Source organism: Cheilinus undulatus, linkage group 8 (assembly GCF_018320785.1).
Source record: "Cheilinus undulatus linkage group 8, ASM1832078v1, whole genome shotgun sequence".
Classification (NCBI taxonomy): Eukaryota; Metazoa; Chordata; class Actinopteri; order Labriformes; family Labridae; genus Cheilinus; species Cheilinus undulatus.
The window spans coordinates 25,490,073-25,517,216 of NC_054872.1; positions in this window are offsets into that span (position 1 = coordinate 25,490,073).

Here is a 27,144-nt window from a genome sequence, read left to right on the forward strand (position 1 = left end):
ATGAATTTATTTCATATGCCTTAAACTTTAGATTAGTGACTTATAATTAAAAAAAAATATGTAGACAACAGTCATAAAAACTGAGTAAAACTAAAGATTTAACAGCATGAAAGAATCAGAGGCCTTACACTGAAGCCAAAGTTTCCCTGTTAACAGAGAACAGCTGTTATAATGTTACTTTCTGCAGTCTCTAATTAATACATGTCAGCTAATGGTGCTCTCAGGTTAGTGCATGCCACTAAAAACATGTCAGTGCCCCCTGGATTTGGCACACAGTTTAATGCACAAATCTTTGGTAATTACCCAACACAGCTAGGGAAGAGGAAAAACTGGGATGATCTGCACCTGTGTTTTCTAAGTCCTGGGTCAACTTAAAGTGCTTTCAGACAGACACAGTTCTGATTCTGTTTCTGGCTCCACTCTGGAGCCTTGGTGCTTTCTGGCGAACTAGTCCGCGTTTGTAGCTTCGCATTACTCAAGCGGTTTCTTGAGTTTATTAATTATTTGGTCAGGGGAACCCAGCCTTCACCATCTCCTTGCAAGTTCCACACATAACTTGTTCTTCTTTGTACTACTCTCCAGCTTCACCTGGAATTCTGTAGATTTCTTGGTTTGTGACGAAGAGCCAACCTTTTTTTTTTTTAGGTTTCAGCTAAGAACCAACTTTTCAGGTTCTGAACCAATTTATTTTCAGTTTGAATGCACCGGCTGGTTCAAAATTAGTTTCAGGAATTGAAACTGGCACGAATCCCTACCAGTCTTAAAGGCCTAAAAGTTACATCCTAAAACAGAAAGAAATTCAATATCATTTGACAATCCAAAGATAGTACTTAAATTCAGACAAATATCATAGACAAGGTTTTTTTTTTTTTTTTAGAGAGATGAAGATTCCAGCTGTGATCATTCTTGTTTTTGTAAAGGAAAAAGTGGAGTCAAAATCTGTTGGAAACTAGAGATGCATCAATCCTAAAAATCAGTGCTAACTCTACCAGCATATGGGTGCCAGTTAAGCAGTAGGGTGGGCACCCATATAGACTATAGTCATTAACCCACAGGTCGCAGGATCAATTCCCAGTCTTGGTGCTGTTTGTTGCTAATATTGTCTGTCTTTAGCTATCCCATCTAAAAAATGCAAAAAATAATCTTTAAAAAAAGCAACATTTTCTCTCATATCATATCTGAGATTCACTCCCAGTCAGGGCCTTTCTGTGTGGAGTCTGCGTGTTCTCTCCGGGCACTCCGACTTCCTCCACCACCAAAAAAATGTTGTAGGTTAAGAGATGACTCTAAATTGGTAGGTGTGGGTTTGAGCATGTCTATTTGTTTGTTTGTTTGTATATCAGCCCTGAGATTGACTGGTTACTAGTCCTGGGTGTTCCTGCCTCTCGCCCAATGACAGCGGGGATAGCTCCCACCCCCCTACGACCCCAAATGGGAAAAGCGGTGTAGAAAATGAATGGATGAGATTGTCCAACAGGCCACATCTTCTGTCTTATAATAAATACCTTCTCTGAACTAACCACTCGGTATAGGAGCATGAAATTGATACGACTGTGATTAAACTTTCTGATGAATTTATCACAGGGGTGAAAAATGTTATTAAAAATGTATACTGATTAACTGTACTGTGATGCCATCACAAAACTGGCTAAAGTAAATTTGTAACTTCATCGGGAATGCTTAAAATCTCAGTGCTCCTAATTTTTGATAATTTAAAGGATAAAATCCAAATTCTACAGATTAACACCATCCTAGATTGACCAGTTAGTGGACAATCTGCCCTCAGTCTCCTCTTCTTCTGTTTCAAAAGCTAATAAAAAGCTTTAATGCCATTCAGAAATGTGTGCTTTCCAATTGTTTTGCTTCCATTTTTATTCATTCTACCAGTAATGTAATCTTTCTCAAATTATCAACATTATTAATAGCAGTTTTTGAATCATAAAGCCTATAACTGATTCGATTTTTTTTCAATGTTACTGGTATCAATCTATGAAATCAACTGCTGATGTTGGCCAAAAGGGCAATTATTGGCCAATACGGTGTTAAATTGATGTATATGTGTGCCACTATTGGAAACTCATAATGTATAAATGTTACCATATAGTTTAGCTACATTATTCAAGTGCTTTCCATGGCGTTCAAGTCACAATGGAGAATTTCAGGTCATGTGTTAACCTCCAAGAATTCAAACCCTGCCTACCAACAACAAAGACGACAAAGCGTTTAAGCATCACATCAAAAACATTTTCTAGTCATCTTATATGCATGTCAACTTGTGTATGAATCTGGCATCTAGTAGTGCAGTGTGGTGTTTTTCTTTCCATGTTCTTAACCATGCTTAAAGTCTAGCACAGAGCAGAACTGGCAGCAAAAAGACAAGTCTGTTTTGCTTGCTGGTGTGAAAAATTGCACCTAAAAAATATCAAAGATATGAAGCCAAGTTTATGTTTTCGTCTTTAAAGACTTAAGGTGATTTATATACACTATAGGATAAGCTCTGAGTAACAAAACACATGATAAAATGTAGAAGAAGAACCCATGGGGAAAACCAATCCTGTTTTTGTTTTTTAATGTATTGCATATATACTGAGTTTGATTCAGTCATGCAAACAGATTTTCATCAGTGAATCTGGTTCTGCTCAAGGTTTCTTTCTGTGAAAAGGAAGTTTCAGTTTTTTCATAGTCACTGTCTCTGTAAGGTCACATGAGTTAACTTTTGTCTGGACTGACTGATCATGCTGCTTGTATCATGTAGATATTAGATTGTTGGGGAAGCTAAATCACTGTCTTTACAAAATTTTTATCATAAAGTAAATAAATCTGTTAGCTGGAGGCCAAAGTGTCACTGAACACAGTGTTGATTTTGTCAGTTTACAATACGATAGAAAATGATCACCCTTTTCCTCATGAGATAGATAAAACAATAACAAGCTAAAAAGAGACCTTTAAGAAAAAAAAAACATGACAAAATGTGTGTTTAGTTTTCATTGTTAAGATGAGTTGAGACTACGGTGTGCAGCTGAACATAAAAAAGTATATATTTCTATCAAGCATATCATCATGAGGCATCAAATAAAAAAAAAACATGGTACCTTCATCTTACTGTCTTCTGGTTGAAGAAACTCCATCATCTCCAGCTGCTGCTGCTGTGAGCATCATTCAGACTCATAACAGTGGATTCTGCTGCCGTAGGACAGTCATCATCTTTCCCTGTTCAAAGCAGCTGTGGCAGGTGCTCCCAAACTTTGTATCAAGTCCCGTTGGGTAAAAATAATGATACAAATGTTCAAATTCACGTTGAAAATAGTAGGAAAAAGAAACAAATGAAAAAAAAAGCAAGGCCACATTGTGGTGTTGTTGTGATGTGTTTAAGATTGGCTGTGTACGAATGCGTGCTGGTGAAGGGGTTATATAATGTAATAGCACGTTAAGAAGTCAGAAGACAAGGAATAAGCACAGTCTATTTAGCATTTCTGTTTTCGCTTCAAGTTTACGCAGTGCTCATAAGTTTTTGTAAAGCTACCTCAGTGCAAGTATCCTGTATACATCTGTTTAAAAATGAAAAAAGGATCTTTCAGGATCAAAAAACATCCAGTGCACAATTATTAGTATGCCAGAAAAGAGAGTATCAGAAACTGGGAAAACTTTAATGGAGAAGATTTAATTGAAAGTGGAACACAGTGGTAAAATAGAGAAATAAACCTGCAAAAATGGGTCAAACTGGCAAAAGAAAATGGCAAGAATTGGATAAAAATATCAAAATGGGCAAAAAATGTCAAAAATGAGCAAAAAGTTGCAAAGGTGAGTAAAAATGATGAAAAGAATTGGCAAATGAGCAATAAAGTTGCAAAACTGTGCAAAAGCTGCAAAACAGGTAAAAACTAGCAGGAAAAAATAGCGTTAAGTAGCAGAAATGGGTTTAAAGTGAAAAGAACTGGCAAAACTGGAGGAAAGGCAGCAAAGATGGGTTGAAAGTGGCAAAAATGGGCAAAAAATGGCAAAAATTGGAAAACGTTGCAAAGGTTACTTAAAAGTGATGAAAAGAATTGGCAAAAATGTGTTTAAAGGAGAAAAATCTTTGAAAAAAAGGCAAAAACAGATTTTTAAAAATGAAGCAAAATGGAGCAGAGTGGCAAAAATGATAAGTGTAGCAAAAATAATCACCAAAATGGGTAAAAAAAAAAGGCAAAATGGGAAGAAATGGGCAAAAGTGGGTTAATAGTGATGAAATAATTGGCAAATGAGCAAAAAAGTTGGAAGAAGGGAAAAAAAGTGATCAACATGGGTAAAATTAGACAAAATGGGCAAGAAAGTTGAGAAAATGGACAAAAAAAGGGAAAAAGGCTAAAAGTGGTAAAACAGTGGAAAAGCTGCAAAAACAGGTAAAAACTGGTAGAAAAAAGAGCGTTAGGTAGCACGAATGGGTTTAAAGTGAAAGGAAGGGGCAAAACTGCAGGAAAAGTAGCAAAGATGGGTTAAAAGTGGCAAAATAGGCAAAAAGTTGCAAAAGTGGGTTAAAAGTGGTGAAAAGAATTGGCAAAATATGTTTAATGGAAAAAATAAAGTTTAAAAAAGGCAAAAACTGATTTTAAAAATGAAGCAAATGGATAGAGTAGCAAAAATGGTAAGTGTAGCAAAAATAATTGCCAAAATGGGTAAAAAAAAGTGGCAAAATGGGCAGAAATGGAGAAAAAAAGTTGTAAAAGTAGGTTCAAGTTTACAAAAATTGTTTATAACAACATCAGAAAACTATGACAGTTTCATACACATCACCACTGGGGAGGGCCCATGGGTTTATCACGGGTCCAGCCAATTCTGTGGGCCTGACCCAGGAGACACAAAAAGCAACTTTTTCTGACATTGCAAGGAGCTTCCTTTTTTTTTTTTTTTTTTTTTTTTACTTTTTGGGAGGGTGGGGGTGTGGGGGTTGTTCTTTGGTCTGTAAGACCAAGATCAGTCTCTTTGCTGGCTTGTGTGTCGGTCACTGAATGTTAAGTCATAAATTTGACCACATGAATATATCTCAATCTGTTTTTCACACATATCTCTATTTTTGTTGAAGCTCTTCACTGAAGAATTACATATTTATGAGTAGTATGCAGTATGTTTTATTTTGTCTATTGACACATGAAACAACCTTACCCAACCTTACCCCCCAGTAGAGAGCGTATTAAAAAAGCAAAGCAGCAGAAAATAGCATGGCTTCTCACTGCTCCTGAGTTGTAACTTTGATGACCCAACATAGTGTTTGTATTACTGTCACTCTCTTTGACTGCTGTCATCCATATTGTTATCTCAGCCTTTCAAGGATTAATAAACCTTTTCAAGTTTAATGAGATAAGCTAACTGGGGGGGTTCTCCTCCTGCTGTGTTCAAAGGACCATCCGGCCTGAGGGGCTGCTTTATCTCCTAAAGATTGACCTGGTTGATAGGTGATACTGAGGAACCACAGTGACCCGGGGAAGTGGCCTCTATACTCAGGAGATGGGGACCAACAAACTTGGCCTCTGCTGTCTGAGAGGATCCCATCAGTGGGGCTCTGGCGTCCCCTCCTTTCTTTGATTCCTGTAATTAGACACTTTTACGTGCCTGCCTCCCTCACAATGTCCAATCCATAAAGCCCATAAAGCCGGTCTGCCGCTCTGCTGCTAGTTGGACAGGACGTGTTTGTAAGTGTTGCCTGAATGCCTCGCCAGGCCAAACGACACCCCGAGGGCTAGTAAGATTTGTGATTCTCCTCCGGGCTCATGCCAAGAGACCATTTTGTGTTCCAGCTCAGCTCTTCTAAAACTTTGGCATTTGTAACTTAGGACCATGGACCCCTGGGGTATAGCAGAGCAAAGCTGTGCTTAAACTATAGACAAAATCATAAGAGAAACACAGAAAAAACAAAATAATGGGCTGAGTGAAAATTCACATAACCTCAAACTTCAAAGAGAAATCTTACTTGAACTACTCTCAGTTTTATATCAAAACCCAGCTTCCAATTAACCACAATATAAACTCTCAGATTGTCATTAAGAATAGCAACATGACCATTTATAGAAAGAAAAAAATCAGTTATTAAGTTAATTTTGCAAATATTTCTATATTTTTTAGATTTCCACAGATATTAGACACAAGGCATGCCTGAGAAATGAAGCCAGGGGTTCTCTATGGGCAATATTGCCCAGGCAGGGTTTGAGGCTCTTTCATTATAACCATATATTAAGAGAATAATATGAGGGCCCTTGAAGAGGTCCCTGAGGCATTTGTATGCATGAAAGTTCATGCCACACAATCACAGGCTAACCTCAGAAGAGATTGTATGAGGATACATGCATGTAGTGCTAAATATGAGCAGCAGTTCAGAGGTGTACTGTGGAACAGCCGGGCTTGAAGCTCTATTTATGATGCAGCTGCCATGTTAGATCATTCCAAAATAATATCAATTCCTATGATTAAAAAAGGCAGACTTTGACCACTCCTATAGTCAAATGTCAATGCAAATATATGAAAATGTTGTCTACCAAATTATGCTCATACTAAATAAAACCAGTTTAACACAAAATGTTTGGCCTAGCTGCACAAGTCAGGTCAAAAGAGTTTTATAAAGAACATTAAAAAACAATAGACTTCGACTAAAACACTGTGACACCATGGGAGAAAATAAGGTAATATGTATACAGCAACAAACTGGACAATTTATAAAACAAAGAATAACTAGGTAATTGCAGGATGGCATAGTACTGTATATAATAAAGTGAACAAACCAGGTATTCATGCCAGCAAAAAGCAAGACGCCAAAGAGGGAGGCATGGTGTAGTCTAAAGCAGTGGTTCTCAATTTGTCTAGCCTCAGTACCCACCACAACCTCTTCAGGGAGCAACCACAAACCAAATTCTGAAAACTTTCAACAACTGTAATTTACATAACAAAGAATATTGACGTTTTTGTATATGGAACCACTGGTTTAAAGTATTGAGATAAGGTTGTTTAAAAAAAGCCATCTTAACAGACTTTATAATTAAATCTTTCATCTCTTCAGGATTCTTAAAGCATCTATCTATCTATCTATCTATCTGTCATCTATCTATCTATCTATCTATCTATCTGTCTATCTATCATCTATTTATCTATCTATCTATCTATCTATCTATCTATTTATCTATCTATCTATCATCTATCTATCTATCTATCTATCTATCTATCTATCATCTATCTATCTATCTATCTATTTATCTATCTATCTATCATCTATCTATCTATCTATCTATCTGTCATCTATCTATCTATCTATCTATCTATCTATCTATCTATCTGTCATCTATCTATCTATCTATCTATCTATCTATCATCTATCTATCTATCTATCTATCTATCTATCTATCTATCTGTCATCTATCTATCTATCTATCTATCTATTTATCTATCTATCTATCATCTATCTATCTATCTATCTATCTATCTATCATCTATCTATCTATCTATCTATCTATCTGTCATCTATCTATCTATCTATCTATCTATTTATCTATCTATCTATCATCTATCTATCTATCTATCTGTCATCTATCATCTATCTATCTATCTATCTATCATCTATCTATCTATCATCTATCTATCTATCATCTATCTATCATCTATCTATCTATCTATCTATCTATCTGTCTATCTATCTATCTATCTATCTATCTATCTATCTATCTATCTATCTATCTATCTATCTGTCATCTATCATCTATCTATCTATCTATCTATCTGTCATCTATCTATCTATCTATCTATCTATCTATCTATCTATCTATCTATCTATCTAGTCAAAGTTGGCCTTTTTAAAAATTACCTCTGCCTCCATAATGTGTCATGTAGGGGCTTATTACAGCATTGGTCCACGAATAAAGAAAAAACAGCGCGCAACCTTAACCGGAAGTGCTTTTGTTTACATCTTCCCCGCTAAAACGTAACGGTGAGTCATACGTCAGCCGGCGTTAGTACGCGCACGCCCAGGACAGGTGCAGCAAGCAGATAACAAGCTAGCAACTGACGGTAGAAATACGAGTGAATACGGTGGAAAAACACCATTAAACTTCCGTGGACATGCGTTCCGGAACCACCACCCACTTCCTTGCAGGTATGAAAGTAGTTAACTTGATAAACAACATAAGAAGTGGTCACTGAACAACTGATCACAGGATGCTACAGGTTAATAATATTACATTGATGCTAGCATACTTTACTTTGCTGTTAGTCTGTTGCTTTCCGTGACAACAGATTTTGAAAACTTGGAGCCCTCGCAAATGCCTCCTCATTTGGGCGTCTTCACTATTATTTTAAATTATAAAACTTATCAGAAATAAAAGTGTTTACATGGGTTTTCATTTTTCTTTAACAAGTGTCCCCTGGTATCACAGTCACTCCTTAAACTGAAACAGAGGTTACAAATTCTCCTTTTTCTCATTAAATACCCGTTACTGAACACTCAAATCTGTTAGTTCTTTATTTTTAAATTTTACTTTGTGTACAGACAGCACTTAGGTTAAGTTAAGTAAGTTTTAACATTCATATTGCAGCTTTTTATAGCTATAGCTGTAGCTTCAACTTTTTTTTCTCTAACTTGTGTTGATATTTCTTTTGTCAAACTGAACATATAAATGCTTTTAACCAAATGCATTTAAAATCTGTGAATGAGGATATTAAACGAGTTGAGTTATGTTCATCTAATTAAGAATGAGTTAACAGTTAACTTTGGCATGAATTGCCAATGTTAGCAGAGACTATAGCTAAAGTACAACCCTGTAAAAATGTTTGAAAGCAATATAAAGAGGAGCTTTGAAAAGTAATGAGGTGCCCTGGACAATCACTGTATATTTCACATAATTCTCAATGAGGATTGAATGACCTAGTTTCATTTTGTGTGTCTGGTTTGGGTAGTGGCTAGACTGTGAACCAGCATGGTGACAGATCCACGCCGCTACATCACAGTTTAACAGAGCACCACAGTATAGGCATGCTGTCAACTGAACATATCACACCACTAATGTAATGTAAGAATGTGTTACCCGACCAGATGGGAATGTGTGCCCACGCTGGTGCTAAGAGTCGTGACTGAGCATTTCTTTCGACAAAGTGGGAAATCACCATCTACATGAGGGGATCATATGATTTACATGCATAGGATGCCTCAAATTGTGGTGGACTGGAGTTAATGTCAGTTCTGCTCATGTTTTGAAGCTCAGCTGGCACTGCCACCTCATACAGCCGGGTGTTAATCTGCCACGAACAAGCTTGCATTATGCCAGAGAGCTGTAGAAGTGAGTGGGAAACAGGTGGCCTCCACTTTCTCTCATTCCTGGTCTGCGTGCTGGCTTCTGCACACAGACTTGGACAGCTTGCATTTCTATGGGGGAATTTCCTTCCAAGCCACTTTATTAGTGAGTGAAACAGAACCTCAAATATTACTCAAGTGTTTACATCTGTGGATTTGTGCAAGGCATAGCTCTCAAATTTAGTGAATGGGCTGAGAGTAATTTTGGTAAATATTAATAGCCCCCCCTCCAAAAGTTATGTAAAAAAATTGCTGCAATACAACCACCAGCAGTTCATTGCTTGGCTAGCACAAAAACTGGAATTGAGCTTCTATAATATGCTTATGTTGAGTAATCACAACATACTCCTAAAGACTTATTAAAATTTTGGCCAGACATAGGCTAGACAAGAATTTGAGGTCATTTTTGACCTGAATTTTGGGCTACACAACTCATTTTGAAGTCAAGCTGAGTTTCAGCTAGATGGCTTGCCAACTGATGGGCAGAGAGGGCAGGAGGGTCTATCACGACCCAATCAGCTGCTTCTGACTGGTCAGATGAATGTCTGGCATGTTTAAAATTTTGGTCATACAGCTGTGGACGCTCCCATATGGGGATAGAAGATCTATGGTTTGATTCACAACTTAACGGCTTCTCTCACTGTGCTGCACAAAACTGGCAGACGTCTGAGATCACCATTACAACAGTAGGCATGGCTAACAAATCTTCCCCCCTGTTATATAAGATATGAATGAGAGAAATATTTGCAGGAAATAGATGCAGAGCTCCAGCTGCAAGGGAGTATTTTTTGTATAGCTTGCCGGTTAGCTTGTACTGATGATGCTGGGTGTGTGAGCGTGTGAGTGTTTCGGGTAATGTTTGTATTTGGGCCTTGCATATAATGCAACGGAAACACAATAGTGCTTAATGCAGTTCCTATCTGTGGGAATTTCTCAAAAGAAACTTCGTAGACACTTGTCAGTGCTACTTTCAAATTTAGTTTGTACAGTGTAGGTACTTTTCTTGTGCCAGAAAATCAAACCACATTATGTGAGCACATCATTTGTGAAATTTAGTAGTACGTTGTGAAAGATTTACTGTGAAACTTCTACAGCTGTACAATTTATACCTCAGCTTCAAGGGAGTTTTTCAGACAAGAGTGCACCACTGTCTTTGCCACTTGATACCTTTTTTTGCCAGTGTTGGATGTTGATCTGTTAGCTTCGGCTTGTTGCTGGAGATGATTTGAATTTTTTGGGCTTTTTATGCCTGATTTGAGAAGAGGAGGACAGTGGATAGAACCTGAAACAGGGATGAGACAGCTGGGGAGAGACATGCGAGAAAGCACCACAGGCCAGATTATAGCCCGGGCCATGGGGCATACATGGGACGCACCTTAAACCACTAGGCCACCTCTGCCCTGATTTGAATTTTTTTAGCTGTAGTTGAGGATGAAAACTTATTTTCCATCGTGATTGTGATGTGTGCATACGTAACGTTCACATAACAGGACGTGTGACATTAGTGATGTCATGGTGCCACCTCTGTGTTGTTTTTCCATTGATCACGTAAAGAGAGCTAGAGAGAGAGAGAGAGAAGGAATGTGAAAAGAGCGGTGTGCAGGTTTCGGTCTGCAGTTTGATTTTTGCTTTAAAATTGTAAAGTCAATCAGATCAGACAGCAAGATCGAGGAGGGCTCAGGATGCCACGTCATCAGCTCTAGTCATGCCCTCAAGTGGGTAGCCTGGTTGTGGTGGAAAAGCAAATCCCATTCCACGCTGGGCTGCTATGCCAAGTCAGACCAAGTAGAGCCGAGCTGCGCCGTGTAATAGAAAAGCCCCATAAGAGTCTGGAGCCTATCCCAGCTGTCATTAGGCGAGAGAACATGCAAACTTTATACAGAAATGCCCTGACTGGGAAGCAAACTAGGAACCTTCTTGCTGTGAGGCAACAGCACTAACCCCTGTGCCACCATGCAGCCTATTTTCGTCCCTTATGTTTATAATTTACTATATCTTACATTTCCCATTGCATGCACAAAGACATACAGTACTCTGTAAAAAATCAGCACATTCTCACAACAGAGCATTGATAACCACACAAGAAATCAAAATGTGGCGTGTGTTTGTTTATGTGTAGTACAACTTTTGAAGAAGTTGTGTGATCTCTCCTGGGGTGTGAATGCATCTTTAACATCTCATAAATAAAACGTCTATTGTTCCACCTAAGATAAAAAGAAAACATAAATATTCCTGTCCATAAATTACTCCCTCTGTACATTAAAAGACAGCAGACCGTCTGTTTAAAGGAATGCCCTCATCGTATCTTCAAAAGAACTCATCTTCTGTTATCACTTATATCTTGGCTGTGGCTTTAAGGGTGATTTATTGGATTTGGACAAATTGATAACAGATTGTCTGTGAGACTTTATAAAGGGTAGTAACATATCAAGATGAAGGGTGTAGCAAAACATCATGTGACAGAATAATGTCACCTAAACTGGTGTGGTACAGTTATTAGCTAATGCTGTGCTGAACATCAGTATTTAAAGTTTTAGAGGCATGTACTGCATATTCTTCAGTTTATCACATATTGTGGTGTATTACTGTATGATTATCCAGCAAAATATCCCATCCCTAGTTGTGTCTAATAATATCACTTACAGTTGACTGGAATATCCAGCAGGGATGAAATTTCCCAAACCGTCTTGTTGCAAAGGTGGCATCCATCACAGTACCACACTTAGTCACTGAGCCCTTCAGATCGACCTATTTTGTATCACAAATGTTGTTTCTAAATGAAGACAGCTTGGCTAGTTGCTTGTTTTTATACACTCATAGCAATGGGTCTGATTGAAACACTCGAGTTCATTATTTACATGGTTTGGCCAAATATTTTTGTCCACATAGTAGATAAGCTGAGGATCTATACTGCATCAAACATCATCAGAAATAATTTCTGCTAAGACAGCACTTTTAAGACGATTTGAAGCTGCTTCCTGCTTACTTCCCACTGATTCCTGACACCAGCCTGGGCTTTCTGCCACTCAGCAAAACAGCAGCGACTCTGCCTACCATAATGGTTTAAGAACAGACATAAAATAAGACAAATAACATTTGACTCTCCTAAAATGCTAAAAGATTTTTTCTTAGATGTGGTAATTTGGTGATGAAAGCAAAGTGATTCACATGTTAATTATGTGCTAAATGTATCTTTAACTGTAACAATCATATTAGTTTTGAGAGCTATACGCAGCACTTTGAATATCTGCTGACAGTGAGTTTTGTTGTAGACAAAATGAATATGAGCCCTTTTTTGTTGGTCATTCTTCCCCCTCAGCATCACTTTTGCACTGGTAGTATGTTGTAACCTTGGTTTTTCACACTAATAGACAACGTCAGGTGTCAGTCAACAATACCCAGATTGCCTGGGGAGCTGCGGCGGCTCTAGTCCTCTGGTGCTGCACTTGGACAGAGATGAGAGAGTGCGGGGAGAGAAGAAGGAGGCCTGCTTTCCATAAAGTTCTGCAGCTCCACTTCATAATCATAAATCGTCTAGATGGAAATTGGGGGTTCGTCATATTCCAGCATAACAAGGCAGTTTCAAAATCAAAAGATGGGCTGGCTGTTCTCGGGACAGTTTAATGTAAAAGGAAAATGTTGAATTTTCCCAAGGTTTCTGTTCGCTTTTATTTGAAGTTTTGCACAAGAAGGCAGCTGTTCAATCGTTGGAGTTCAATGCAAGTTCAGTTTGGAAAAAAAACATTTTCCTCTTATGATGGATGTATCATGCAGCTTTATTTCTCTTATCCTCTCAACTAATGAAGGTAGAAAAAAGCTCATATCTTGGTTTCGTAATAGACCTAGTCCCTTCATCTTTCTCCTGCAGGCTGTGGACAACCAAGGTCCTCGCCCTTTGCCTGTCTTGAGTTCGGTCCAGCTCCAGCTCATGCGTGTAATGCTGTTTGTAATGAGAAATCTAAACAGGGAGCAGCAGCCAGGCATGACAGGAATGTGTTTCCACTGGAGAATAGAAAAGAGGGAAAAAAAGAATAAAAAAGAAACGTTAAGGCAGAGTTGTGTCCAGAAGGAGCGCTCACTCAGGCCAGAGCGGAAGACTAATGTTATTGTACATTAGCTGTCACTCTGCCAGTACTCCCTCACCAATTGGATCCTAGTCTCCTTACCAGTTCCTCCCCCGTTTCCCTCTCTCCCTCTCTCTCTCTCTCTGCTTCCCAGGACTCTGTTTGCTCAGGTGGACAGTGACATAGTTCTGAATGAGCCCCAGTTGTCCCTGCTTTTTTCTGCACGCATGGATGTAGACTGTGTCATCGAGTCAGGGTCCGGAGGGACCCGCAGAGAGCTGAAAGCTGGGGCTCCAACCCAGGTTCATTCTAGAGCGGGGGGAGAAGGAAGTGAGGGGGCAAACACTCAGAGGAATGAAACAAAAATGGAGGGAAAATGCCAATGCAAAGAGAAGGAAGAGTGGAATAAACAGAAGAAAAACAAAGAAATTTGATGTAATAGAAGTGGGATGAAGAAGACCACCCATTTAGAAAATTAGAGAGTGGTGACTGCAGTCTGTGGAGGCCGTCTTGGTTTATGGTCCATGGAGGATGTCTTGAAAAAGCTCTGTTTAGAGTTTATTTTATCATGCCACGCTGACCCAGAGCCTCTGTCAGGAATCTCATTCTGCAAAGACTAATTACAGTGTAAACACTACATTAAAGTCTGCAGGGCACTCTGCTCTACTATTTACCTTTTCTTCCTAACAATCCTGACATCCCTCTGCAGATTGATTTTCTCCTTAGAAACCGCCCCTGCTGGTGTTTATTTGTTTGAAACTTGCACGCAATTCATGGATGTTTCATGGAATGGATGGATCTGGAAAGACCAGAGCTTGGATTGAAAGACAGCTGATGTAGTTCCACCTGCAAACTGCAATGGCATTTCAAACTTGGTGAGAATAACCAGGTTTTACAGAAGAGATAGCAGAAAATACCAATCTTCAAGTTGCTAAGACATTCAACAGATACAGTATAATATGTTTAACTGTCAAAGTTGGCAGACACCCAAGGGAGACACATAAGCACAAAGTGAAAATGCTCAGAGGACTAGGAAACTGTGCTTCATTAACACTTGCATGGATGCAGAGAGAGTGCACAGGAGTGGTCACTCAGTGTCAGTCACCTGCACGGCCGAGCCGGACGACGTAATTGCAACCACATGGAGCCAAAGGGCCGGAAGAGAGTGCTTTTACGGCAGCAGGAGAGTTATGGCCTCCCAGATTCTTAAGCATTTAAAATAAACAAGAGAACTGCTACTGCATGCATGTTTATGTCATTTTATGTACCTTTATATTAAACTCTGTCATTCTGTGATAACTGTAGAATACTATACCCTTTTAAGAGTACAAAACTGCTGTGCTCTAGTAAAAGAGCAGTTACTTTGATTTAAATACATTTAAGTAGAAGTAAAATTACTCAATTAGAAATCCACTCAAGTAAAGTTAATCATTTTAAGTTTGTCCAAAGTAATGACCACTGAGAAGTTACTTTTTATACCTGAGGTGTGGAGTTAAAAAAATCAGCAAGAGAATATGAAATGAGAGGTAAACCTTTTATTATCAAGAGAAATGCAGCAGGCAGTTTTGGAAACAATGTGGAAGTACTCTTGTGCTAGATGCTACTAACCGTGATGGCAGCAAAAGTCAAACAAATGGCTTGTTTCATGCGGCTGATGGACAGCTTGGACCTCCTTTTTTCTGCCATTTGTATTTTTTTACCCTGTAACATTTCCATTTTAAATATAGCCAAGTACTTACTTCCCACAAAACATAAGTGATATTACGTACTATTAAAACTACACAAAAAAGTGCAAACACAAAGAAACAAATACAAGTACATTACTTCCTACCTCCTAAAGCTTATAAAAGGTGTTTGAAGAGATCTTTTACAATAGTAAAGACACCTTCAGTTGAAAAAAATATGTGAGAGTATTTTCAAGACAAATTGTTGTAAAACTTATTTATAGTAACTAAAAGAAAAGCAATCATTTAAAGTTCCCCTAAAGTACAAATAAATCTGTATTTAGAGTTGATTATAGCTAAAGAATGTTTTATAAACCCCAGGGCATCTAAATGGTGTCCAGTTGCTGCTGAAAAAAAAAAAAAATCAAATTTCCTGATATTGCAACTTCACAATAAAGGTCTCTCATCAACAAAAGAATTGGGACCTTTCATTGTGTGTAACAAAATAGAATGCATCTATAATCAGACTCACTGAACCTTAGCAGACCAACAGTGGAGAGTGGAGAAAATATATATATATATATATATATATATATATATATATATATATATATATATATTAGTGTGGGACTCAAAAAAAATAATGTAATTAGAGGCTTTGTAATTAATTAATCTCAATCGCATATCGATATTTGACACAAGAAGCAAAATTTTTCAGTTGAAATGGATTTTGGTATATGACTGAATCAATGAATAGACACATAAATGAGCTTAAACAACAAAACCGTGTTGATTTTAATCACTGAGTGTTGAAGTGCAATATGAATAAGGAATATTATGATTGCATTGTTTGAAATTTTCTTTCTGCATGGCAGTTCATAATTTGGGTCAGACGACGCTATCTGTAGCACCGCTTCTAGCCCCTTATCTTCTACCACCGAGAGTGGTCGACAGTCCACTTCAATCCACTTTGCCAGTGAGTTTGTTAATTTGTCAGTCGTGGACTTACTCATTTTGGCTCTGAACCCAGTCATCTTGTCGAGTGTGGATTGGCGAGACTGCCTGCTTGAACTAGGGATGTTGTCTGTGCTAGCTGCAGCATGTTTGGCATTGAGATGGCAGCGGAGGCTAGAAGAGCTCCGGTGATGGGCAAATTCTTTCTTGCACAATTTGCATACAACTGTGCTTTTATCCAGGTGGCCATCCGGTAGTTTTTTTAAAACTAAACGACTTCTCATCGGTTTCCATGGTGTTTGTCGTGTTGTGTCCTGTGCATCAGTATTACGGGTATACCGGGAACTCGTGCAATGAGAAACGTTCCGTGCTGTTTGGAGTGCAAAAATAAATTGAAATTAAATGCTATATTTATTTTATTGCATTATTTTTTCTGTAATTTATTAATCTTAACGCGATAAAGTCCCAGCCCTAATATATATAATACATATACAGTGCTTAACAAATTTATTAGACCATCACCCAAAGTAAGATTTATGCCACAGCTGCCCTAAATTAACAGCGTTGTTAATTACTGGAATCATTTTTTATGTTTCTGCAATACACCAATATGTAGAAGCTCTTTAACCCAAATGATATTTTGAATGCTAAAATTTTTATTATTGTTATCCATGAATTTTCAACTCTACTGATTTACAAAAAAACGGAGAAAATAGTAAAGCACATTATTATTTCTTCATAAATATGTCAAATTATAGTTATTTACTGTCATTCCTGAACAGAAAAATTATTTTTAGTGGTTGAATATTATGCTTGATTAATTTCTAACTTCTCAGAGAAGCCCAGTGAGCCGGCTCAAATTTGGGTATACACCGCTTTCCACATAATTAAGCAAATGACATTTTTCTCTTATTTTCCTAAATAATAATGCAAATGATGGAGTATTTTTCAAGTCATCAGCCGTTGGAGCATAATTCAAATGTTTTTGAACAAACTTCATAATGATAACTATTTTTTTTTTTTTTATAAAAATCCCAAAATGCACTTTCCACATGTTCCACGTTATTAAGCAGGCCACAGGTTTCAGCAATATAGGAAAGAAAAAGGATCTCTCTGCTGCTGAAAGTGTCAAATAGTGTAATACCATGAACAAGGAATGAAAACATTAGATATTTCATAAAAAATTAATTGTGATCTTAGCACTGTAAAGGAATTTGTGGCTGATTCAGAGCACAGATGGGTTCCTGCAACCAGATTAAGAAAGCAGATGCTAAAATGCCATAACAAAGCAGCAAACAGGTATTTGAAGCTGCTGGTGCCTCTGGAGTCCCACCAACCTCAAGGTGTAGGATCCTCCGGAGGCTTGCAGTCGTGCATAAACCTACTATTCGGCTGCCCGATCCAATGCTCACAAGCAGAAACAGTTGCTGTGGGCCCAGAAATACATGAAGACTCATTTTCAAACAGTCTTGTTGACTGGTGAGTGCCATGCAACCCTGGATGGTCCAGATGCAGGAGAAGTGGATGGCTGGTGGATGGCCACCATGTCCCAACAAGGCTGTGACGTCAGCAAGGAGGGGGTGGAGTCATGTTCTGGGCCGGATTCATGAGGAGAGGTCTGGTCAGACATCTCAAGATTTTAAGTACTAGAGACAGAAGGAAGACCACTGCTGATCTTCGGGCAGAGATGAATGCTTCTAGATCAGAGTCTGAGAAAGTCTCCAGAATGACCATAAGCAGGTGACTGACGGAACAAGGCTTAAAGGGAAGAATAGCTGCTAAGAAGCCATTATTGAGGCCTGCAAACACCCAGAAACGCCTCAGATTTGCCAGGGAGCACAAACACTGGACTGTTGATGACTGGAAGAAGGTACTCTGGGCGAACAAGTCCAAGCTTGAACTCTTTGGTCAGCATGGTCATGTTTATGTCCACAGTGAAACACGGTGGAGATTCCATTATGGTATGGGGTTACATTTGTGGATACGGCTGGGCAAATGAGTGAAAATGGAAGTGTATCATGAACAATAACATCTACCACAACATCTTAGTGCATCATGGAATCCCTTCCGGACTGAATCTGATTGGTTGTGGGTTCATATACCAACAAGACAATGACCCCAAGCATACTTCAAAGCTGTGCAGAGACTATTTGACCAAGATAAAGGAATCTGGAGTACTGGAACTGATGGACTGGCCAAGTCAAAGTCCGGATTTGAATCCTATTGAACAAATTTGGGATTTTAGTAGGTTCAAAGATTGATGGCACAAAAAAATTCATCTACAGCAAGTCTATGGGAACAGCTAGAAACTATTTGGAACTCAATAACAAAAGAGACTGTGGAAAAGTACATAAAACAATGCCAGCAAGAATGCAAGCTGTTATCAAGGCCAAAGGAGGCCATACAAAATATTAAGTTTTTTGGTTATTATGTGTGAAAAAGGACTATTTAGTTGTTTCAGTTTGTTATTTGCCAATTTTATATAATATAAAATTGGGATTTATTTAATTTACATTAGCTCTATAAACATCAGAACCCAGTTTGATAGTACGATATGGACCAGACTCTAACAGTGTTTAATGAATGTCTAATAATGTTAGGAATATTTTCCTATTACTCTGGGTATCAGTAAATATGTAAGGGGTGTCCAAACTATGGCCGTGGGCCAACTGTGGCCCTTGGTCCTTTTGAATTGCCCTGCAAGAAATCCGTTAAAAAGGCCCACATAAGAGCATAAAACTTGTACTTTTTCTGTTTCTTAGTTTGACGAGGATTAACAATATTGGGGTTTATACAATATGGCGATGTTTAAATGTTAAATTTAGCCAGTATCAATACCAATATAAAAATAGACTGAAGACTTCAGTCCTTGAAACACAGTTTAAGGATGAACACAGACACATACTTCAGTCTCTAGAACACATTAAAGTTTAAGTAAATAGGATTAAAAAAGATAAGACTTCAGCTGTTAGTTGGTCTTGCCTAATGTTAAAAAAATGAATGATAAAAGGATTAGAGCAGCAAATAGCAGCATGAATGGAGCTCATTTGCTCCTCTGTCTGATCCATCTCAAGGTCTAATTTCCAGATCATACTGCTCTAATCACCTTCAAGCACCAACACTTCTTTGAAGTTTATCATCTATGAAGATCATTCATTTCCATATGTTTTTTTTTTTTTTTTTTTTTTTTTTTTGACCCCGCGAATGTGTCCACGCCACAGGACAACAACAACCCCCCCACCACACACACACATGCACACAAAAAAAGTTCAGGCTGAGGATTTTTTTTTTTTCGCTTTAACCCCTGCCCCTGTACTGCAATACATATCGTATCGCCAGATTCTTGCCAATACTCACCCCTAATTTAAACACAATATAAGAACTTCTGGGTTTAAGGATTTGAGCTGTCACTTGAGAAAGCGTCATGGCAAATCAAAATATATAGTTTAGACTTGAGAAAAATAATTGTTGATGCCCACAAAGCAGGAGAAGGATATACAAAGGTATCACACTGTTTACAAGTGTCAAGAGCTGGAGTGCGAAGTATCAACAAGAAATTCAAAGAGAGCCGCACAGCAACAAGCCTGGCAGAGATAGGAAGAGAAAGATTTCAAAGAGTCTGGAAAGAAAACTAGTAAGAGATGTGTCTGAAGACCCCAGAAAAAGTGCCAAAACACTAGTGAATGACTTAGCCATGTCAGGAATCGTAGTCTCAAAGAAGACAATCACTAGAGCCATGCATGAAAATGAACTGTCAATTTGCAGACTAAGAGAAACTCCCCATCTGCATACAGAAGTGGGCAGACTGAAGTATGCGAAGGACAACCAGAAGAAAGATTATGCGTTAGCTCTTTGGTCGTAGAGATGTTGCTAATGTTTAGAAAAAGAAGGGGGAGGTGTATGACCCAAACAACACGGTCCCCACAGTGAAACACAGCAGTGGGAGTATGATGCTGTGGGGATGCTTCAGTGCAATCCCTTCAAGGTGGAAGGAATCATGAAGAAAGAAGGATATGTGAAGACTTGAATGAAAACCTCAAGCAGTCAGCAGCAAAACTGGGTCTCGGTCATGCCTTTGTCTTCCAATGAGACAATGTCCAAAAACATACATTGCCCCTGGTGAAGAACTACCTCCAGAAGACCAAAGTGAGCATTATTGAGTGGCCTGCACAAAGCCCTGACTTGAATCCCATTGAAAATTTGTGGGGTGAACTGAAGACAAAGGTCCATACTACAAGACCAAATCTGGAGGAGCTTGAGAGATTTGCCAAAGAATAATGGGCTGGGATTCGTCAGGAGATGTGTCTGATACTTGTTGAAAACTAAAGCAAACAACTGCAGGCTGTTATCCAGCAAAAAGGAAACACAACTGATATTATCATCGGGGGGGCTAATAATATTGACCCTGGTAGTTTGGGGGTTGTTGTGAAATAATTTTGTTTTTGTTTGCAAAGTAAAAAATGTGAGCACCCAAAATAAAACTAAGATGTTTGGAAAAGCTTTGTTAAAAAATATTTTCTCTTTTTTAAAGCACTCGGAAAAAGAAAACAAAACTGAAATTGGGGGATTAACAATTTCAATTGTCATCTGTACACTGCACTCTAACATGAGGAGGAGGTGAAGCACTGTAGTCAGTGAGCGTTGCTGATTGGCTCTGAGTCAGAGCGGCAGACATCTGAGAATTATGGTTACGTTATTTTAATTAATACAGCTGCCACTGTGCCTGGTAGGTTGAGACAGTCTCACCTGCCAATGAACTAAAACAGCGACCTTTGGCTAGTGGCTAATTTCCAACCCTGGACTGAAAGCACAGTTAGCAAGCAAAACAACAGACTGTTGTGCGTCATTGAGCCCACCATTTTGTCCATAATGCAAACAATGATCTTTACCTTTTCACCTTTTACTAGTACTTTGCTCGTATTTAATTATTTATGTGTATGTGTGTTTGTGTGCATGTTGTGTGATCTAATCTGTGTGGATATTTTTGGTGTACATGTTGATCTTTTACTTCTGCTCAGAAGTTGTATTTTGTGTTCTCAATTTGCAATATAATGATTGCTGTGATCACTTGTTTTTGACTGTGAAGCACCTGATGTTGCCCTGTGTATGAAATGTGCTATATAAATAAAGTTTGATTTGATTTGATTTACATAGATTTAAAGGTTGAAAGGCTTAATCCCTGTTACATTATGATAATTTGCACATTAAAGAGGTAGTGAACACTTCAACATTTTTTTTCAACTGTACACAGGTATCTGACTGAACTATAATAAAACACATCAGTGTTGGTTTTATAGCTGAAATTTGCACCAAACTGATAAAAATCTGGATTTTACGGCTTCTAATTAGCTCAAACGGACATCTGCTTTGAAAAATCTTTTCTGAAAAGGTGGGGCTTTGGTTTCTACATCACAAACTCTGTATAAAAGGTGGAGTGTTACCGCCTCTAACTGACGTTACCATTTAGAGACCACTCCCATCCTCTCCTGCCTGCACCTGCACTGTCTTGGCTCTGAGAGCTCCGGCTATAGTAACGCCGCTGCTGGAGCCAATGGACCGAACAGGTAGTGCTCAGAACCGCCACAGTCCACCACGACACTATAGCCTGCGTTAGGGGGACTCTAGAGGGGAAAACTACACTTAAAAAGATCGCTATGAGGCAGCAGTGCTGTGGGACTCTGTCTGTGTCTCTCTCTGACATGGGGACATCACTGTCACTCCCGCCTCATCTGGAAACTCCGTCCTTTTCCCCTCCCTCCTCTCAGAACCAAACCGTTCACTTTCTGTGCATTTTTTGAATTACGGAGGTGGGTGGAGTTAGCTCTGAGCCGGGGGTTCACTTACACTTTAAGGTGCATATTTATATAAATCAGCTGGCTTAAATACAACTAAGTCCAATTGCTTAAGTTTGTACCTATATGCTTTTAACAATATTTAGTTTAAGATTTTATATATAAAATCTAAAAGTAAGTATTTGTTAAATGCAAGTAGTCAGAGGCTTAGCTAGGGATTTTGGGCCCCCAGAAAGACTATTACAAAGGGCCCCCTTAACCGGCTAGCCAAGCAATAAATGTTGGGTCATTTTTACAAATATCTTTGCATTTAAATTTATTTCTGAACCATAATTTCCCAGTGTATGAGCAGTATTTTTTTTCTATGGTTAAATTAAATTTACTTGAATTACTTTGTGGCACTGGACTGCCCCCCCCCCGGAATTTATTCCACTCTATTTGATAGAGATTTCAGTCTGCTGACTAACTCATGTAGTTGCATTTGATTTAATAATGACAGTAATTACTGAGAAAAAATAAAAACACACTTTTCATTGCAGGCTTCCCAAGAGCCACTCTCTACTGTGCGCTCAAGCAATCCCCCCCCCCCCACCCCCCCAATAATTTTGCAACATGTTTTGCAACTTGGACAGTGTGAAGAATTTGCCTGCAATTTTTGGTCATTGAAAAAAGAAGTAAACAAACGCAGGGTGCTAGGACTTCAGTTTTGGTTGCTGCAGTAAGATAGGTAACAGTATGAGCTTGTATCTTATCTCAGTTCTGGTGTTGTGGCAGTCAATGTTACATGTGCTTATTCGTATTCCAGCGCTTGGCAATAATTTAATCAAAGAATAATGGGAATTGTATTCCAGGACACGGTTATGTTTAGAGCTTAATAATATCCTCCTCTACTTCTCAGTGTTGAAGTATGAGGTTAAGAAATAGGCTAGTAGTTTATATCATCCCTGTTATGTGTTTCTTTGTCTGACACCTGAGGGGTGTTGATACCGAGGCGGGGTCTGTGCACCCAGCAGCTGCCTGGGAGGTGTAATAGGTTGTCTTACAAAGCACAGACAGGAAATGAACCCTGCTATCAAGCTTGAATCAGCCACATCTGGACTCAATTATTCATCCTGGTTGTTTTTGGCCGCTGATAAATGATCACACGGCTGACACCATTGCACAAGTCCAAAAATATCTATGATATAGCTCCATTTATTATTGTATATACGTATTATTTAATGTGTGATTATTGGGTTATTTTTAAGGATTTTATGGCTTATTAGTTATTAAATATTTGCAGGATTGTATCATGACCGAATTTTCTCTGTTTATTTATCTCTTTTATGATTAACTGTTAACTTAGGCAATAAATCCACACTCTGCCTCTGTAATTTCAAAATAAAACAAACACATTATTATCCTTATCTTGACATAATGCTCTGATGTTGAAGCTGATTGTTGTATTTTGCTGCACTTGCTCATAGGGTGGAAAAGAGCAAAAACATTCAAATATCTGTCTGGTCCAAATCAAACACGGGCATTTCTGCAGTGACCACAGGAGGACGTGTAATAGCTCCTCAGAGGTTATGAACTGTTGACAGTTAATAAGTCATAAAATTTCCCCTCAAAGAGGACGCTAGATCCCATCTGCAGGGCACCCAGTACAAAGAACCGGAAAGTAAATATCTGGCGATGGAAGTGGACTGGAATCTCTCACTGGCGGCTCATGGAGAGTCTCTAGAGCATGTCCCTCAAGGTTTCCTGATTTCTAGAGGCATGAAGGAAAAATGACCACATTACTGAGTCATTTTCCCTTAAAGTAACCCACTTTTTTCACTTTTGGAGAATACGGGGCCCCAAGAGTAGAGGCAGCACATTGCAGGCAACTGACCTTCGTGATTACACCTCATATTATTGTGCTTGTCATCTATTTTCTTTGGCCCATGGGATGTTTGCCATGGTAACGGCACACAGTGGGCTGTCTCGGCTGACCCATGCTGTCCTCTGCATTTCCAAACCTGGCTGTGATGAAGGGAAGTCTCTGCCCATGATCCCTAACCCCTGATGAGGAGACTTCTCAATTTCAGCTCTAGGTCCTGCCTGGGCCTCATATCCCTCTCTGCTGCTTTGCCATCTCCCCTACCTCCACCCCCACCTCCTCCATTCACCACAAAGGGCATCCCATCCTGGAAGAAGCAGCTATTTTCCAAAAGGTCTCTTCTAAGTCAAACATTCCTGCTTTTTAAATTTAAAATTGAAATGTAGAATTAGTGGATCAGTAACACTCTCGTTCATACTGGTTGAAGGAGACACAAACACCAGCTTGCTGGATTAGTTTAGCACAAAGGCTACAAGCACTATGAGAAGAAAAATAAAGTTCACCCTCTAGCATTTCTAAAGCTCTGTTATCAACGTGTAATTTCTTGGCAATATTAGGCTTTAGGTGGAGCTGTCAACTGATCACCACCTGGTAGTGAGTTGGCTCCGCTGGTGGGGGGAGGATGCCGGTCAGACCTGGCAGGCCCAAACGTATTGTGAGGGTCTGCTGGGAGTCTGGCGGAGTCCCTTGTCAGAAGGTGCTTCAACTCTCACCCCTGACAGAGCTTCAACCATGTTTTGGGGGAGGCGGGGGACATTGAGTCCGAGTGGGCTGTGTTCCGTACCTCTATTGTCGAGGTGGCTGATAGGATCTGCGGCCGTAAGGTGGTCGGTGCCTGTCGTGGCGGTAACCCCCAAGCCCGCTGGTGGACACCGGCGGGGAGGGATGCCATCAAGCTGATGAAGGAGTCTTATCAGGCCTTTTTGGCCTGCGGGACTCCAGAGGCAGCTGACAGGTACTGGCAGGCCAAGCGGTTTGTGGCTTCAGAGGTTGCCAAGGCAAAAACCCAGACGTGGGAGGAGTTCGGGGAGGCCATGGAGAACGACTTCCGTACGGCTTCAAGAAGATTCTGGACCACCATCCGGCGTCTCAGGAGGGGGAAGCAGTACGCTGTCAACACCTTGTATGGTGGAGATGGCACGCTGTTGACCTCAACTGGGGTCGTTGTGAGTCAGTGGAAGGAATACTTCGAAAACCTCCTCAATCCCATCGACACGCCTTCTGATGGGGAAGCAGAGGCTGGGGACTTGGGTGTGGGCTCTTCTATCTCTGGGACTGAGGTCGCCGAGGTGGTCAAAAAGCTCCTCAGTGGCAGGGCCCTGGGGGTGGATGAGATCCGCCCTGAGTTCCTCAAGGCTCTGGATGTTGTAGGGCTGTCTTAGTTGACACGCCTTTGCAACATCGCGTGGACATCAGGGACAGTGCCCCTGGACTGGCAGACTGGGGTGGTGGTTCCCCTCTTTAAGAGGGGGGCAGGAGGGTATGTTCCAATTATAGGGGATCACACTTCTCAGCCTCCCCGGTAAGGTCTGTTCAGGGGTCCTGGAGAGGAGGGTCCGTCGGATAGTCAATCCTCAGATCCAGGAGGAGCAATGTGGTTTTCGTCCTGGTCGTGGAACAGTGGACCAGCTCTACACTCTCGGTAGGGTCCTAGAGGGTGCATGGGAGTTTGCCCAACCAGTCTACATGTGTTTTGTAGACCTGCAGAAGGCATTTGCCCGTGTCCCGCGGGGAATCCTGTGGAGGGTGCTCCGGGAATATGGGGTACCAGACCCACTGAAAAGGGCGGTTCGGTCCCTGTACGATCAGTGTCAGAGCTTGGTCCGCTTTGCCGGAAGTAAGTCAGACTCGTTTCCGGTATGGGTTGTACTCCGTCAGGGCTGCCCTTTATCACCGGTTTCTGTTCATAACTTTCATGGACAGAATTTCTAGGCGCAGCCAGGGCATTGAGGGCGTCCGGTTTGGTGGCCTCAGGATTGGGTCTCTGCTTTTTGCGGATGATGTGGTTCTGTTGGCTTCATCAGGCCGTGACCTTCAGCTCTCACTCGAACGGTTCGCAACCGAATGTGAAGCGGCTGGGATGAGAATCAGCACCTCCAAATCTGAGGCCATGGTCCTCAGTCGGAAAAGGGTGGAATGCCCTCTCGGGGTTGGGAATGAGACCCTGCCCCAAGTGGAGGAGTTCAAGTATCTCGGGGTCTTGTTCACGAGTGAGGGAAGAATGGAGTGAGAGATCGACAGGCGGATCGGCGCGGCGTCTGCAGTGATGGGGTCTCTGCACCGGTTCGTCGTGGTGAAGAAAGAGCTGAGTCGAAAGGCAAAGCTCTTGATTTACCAATCGATCTACGTTCCCACCCTCACCTATGGTCATGAGCTGTGGGTTGTGACCGAGAAAACGAGATCACGGATACAGGCAGCTGAAATGAGTTTCCTCCGCAGGGTGTCTGGGCTCTCCCTTACAGATAGGGTGAGAAGCTCGGCCATTCGGGAGAGACTCGGAGTAAAGCCGCTGCTCCTCTGCATTGAGAGGAGCCAGATGAGGTGGCTTGGGCATCTGGTCCGGATGCCTCCTGGACGCCTCCCGGGTGAGGTGTTCTGGGTGTACAGGGAGGAGACCCCGGGGAAGACCTAGGACACGCTGGAGAGACTATGTCACTCGGCTGGCCTGGGAACACCTTGGGGTCCCCTGGGAAGAGCTGGACAAAGTGGCTGGGGAGAGGGAAGTCTGGATCTCCCTGCTTAGGCTGCTGCCCCAGCGACCCGATCTCAGATAAGCGGAAGAAGATGGATGGATGGATGGATATTAGGCTTTACAGAAAGTTACCTTCCTGGAGTCCTGTCACAGTAATATGTAGGAATTTTAGGATGTTTCATAATCCAACTGTGGCATCTGCTTGTCAAAAAGTAATTGATATAAAGTAATATATATTTAGTGCTGTAACTGATAAACCAATACACTTTTAAAAAAAAAGCATTAGCTGTTCTCAGTTATTTGTTATTCATTGAGCCAAAGATAGACTTGATGAATTTCCTAAAAGGTTAATCAATAACGTGTGGAAGAGAAATGGCACCACAAAAACATTAGTGCTCTCCTTCTCAGAACTCTAAATAAAAATAGTCAGACTTTGATGGAAAAGGAGTCAGGATTAAAACCACTGAAATCAAAAACACAAGTTCTCTTTTTATAGTAGCTCCCAGCTTTGTGGATCATTAACATGATTGTATCGTCATTTCTTATAATGTTCCTTAAAAAAATCTTAAGCAAGAGGTGATGGGTTTAGCCTAGCACCAAGGTCCTGTCTGATATACAAATGATCTTTAAGCAGTCGACCCCTGTTTGCCTTTGACCCCTAGCTCCCTAACATTACCTGGTTCCCTACTCTATCCACTGTCCTATTAGTGAAATGTGTGAATGCCCAAAAATATGGAGAACTTTTAATTGTGCAGGAGCTAACAGGTGGATTTATTTACCTTTGACAGGGCCAAGCTAGGTCTTCCCCCT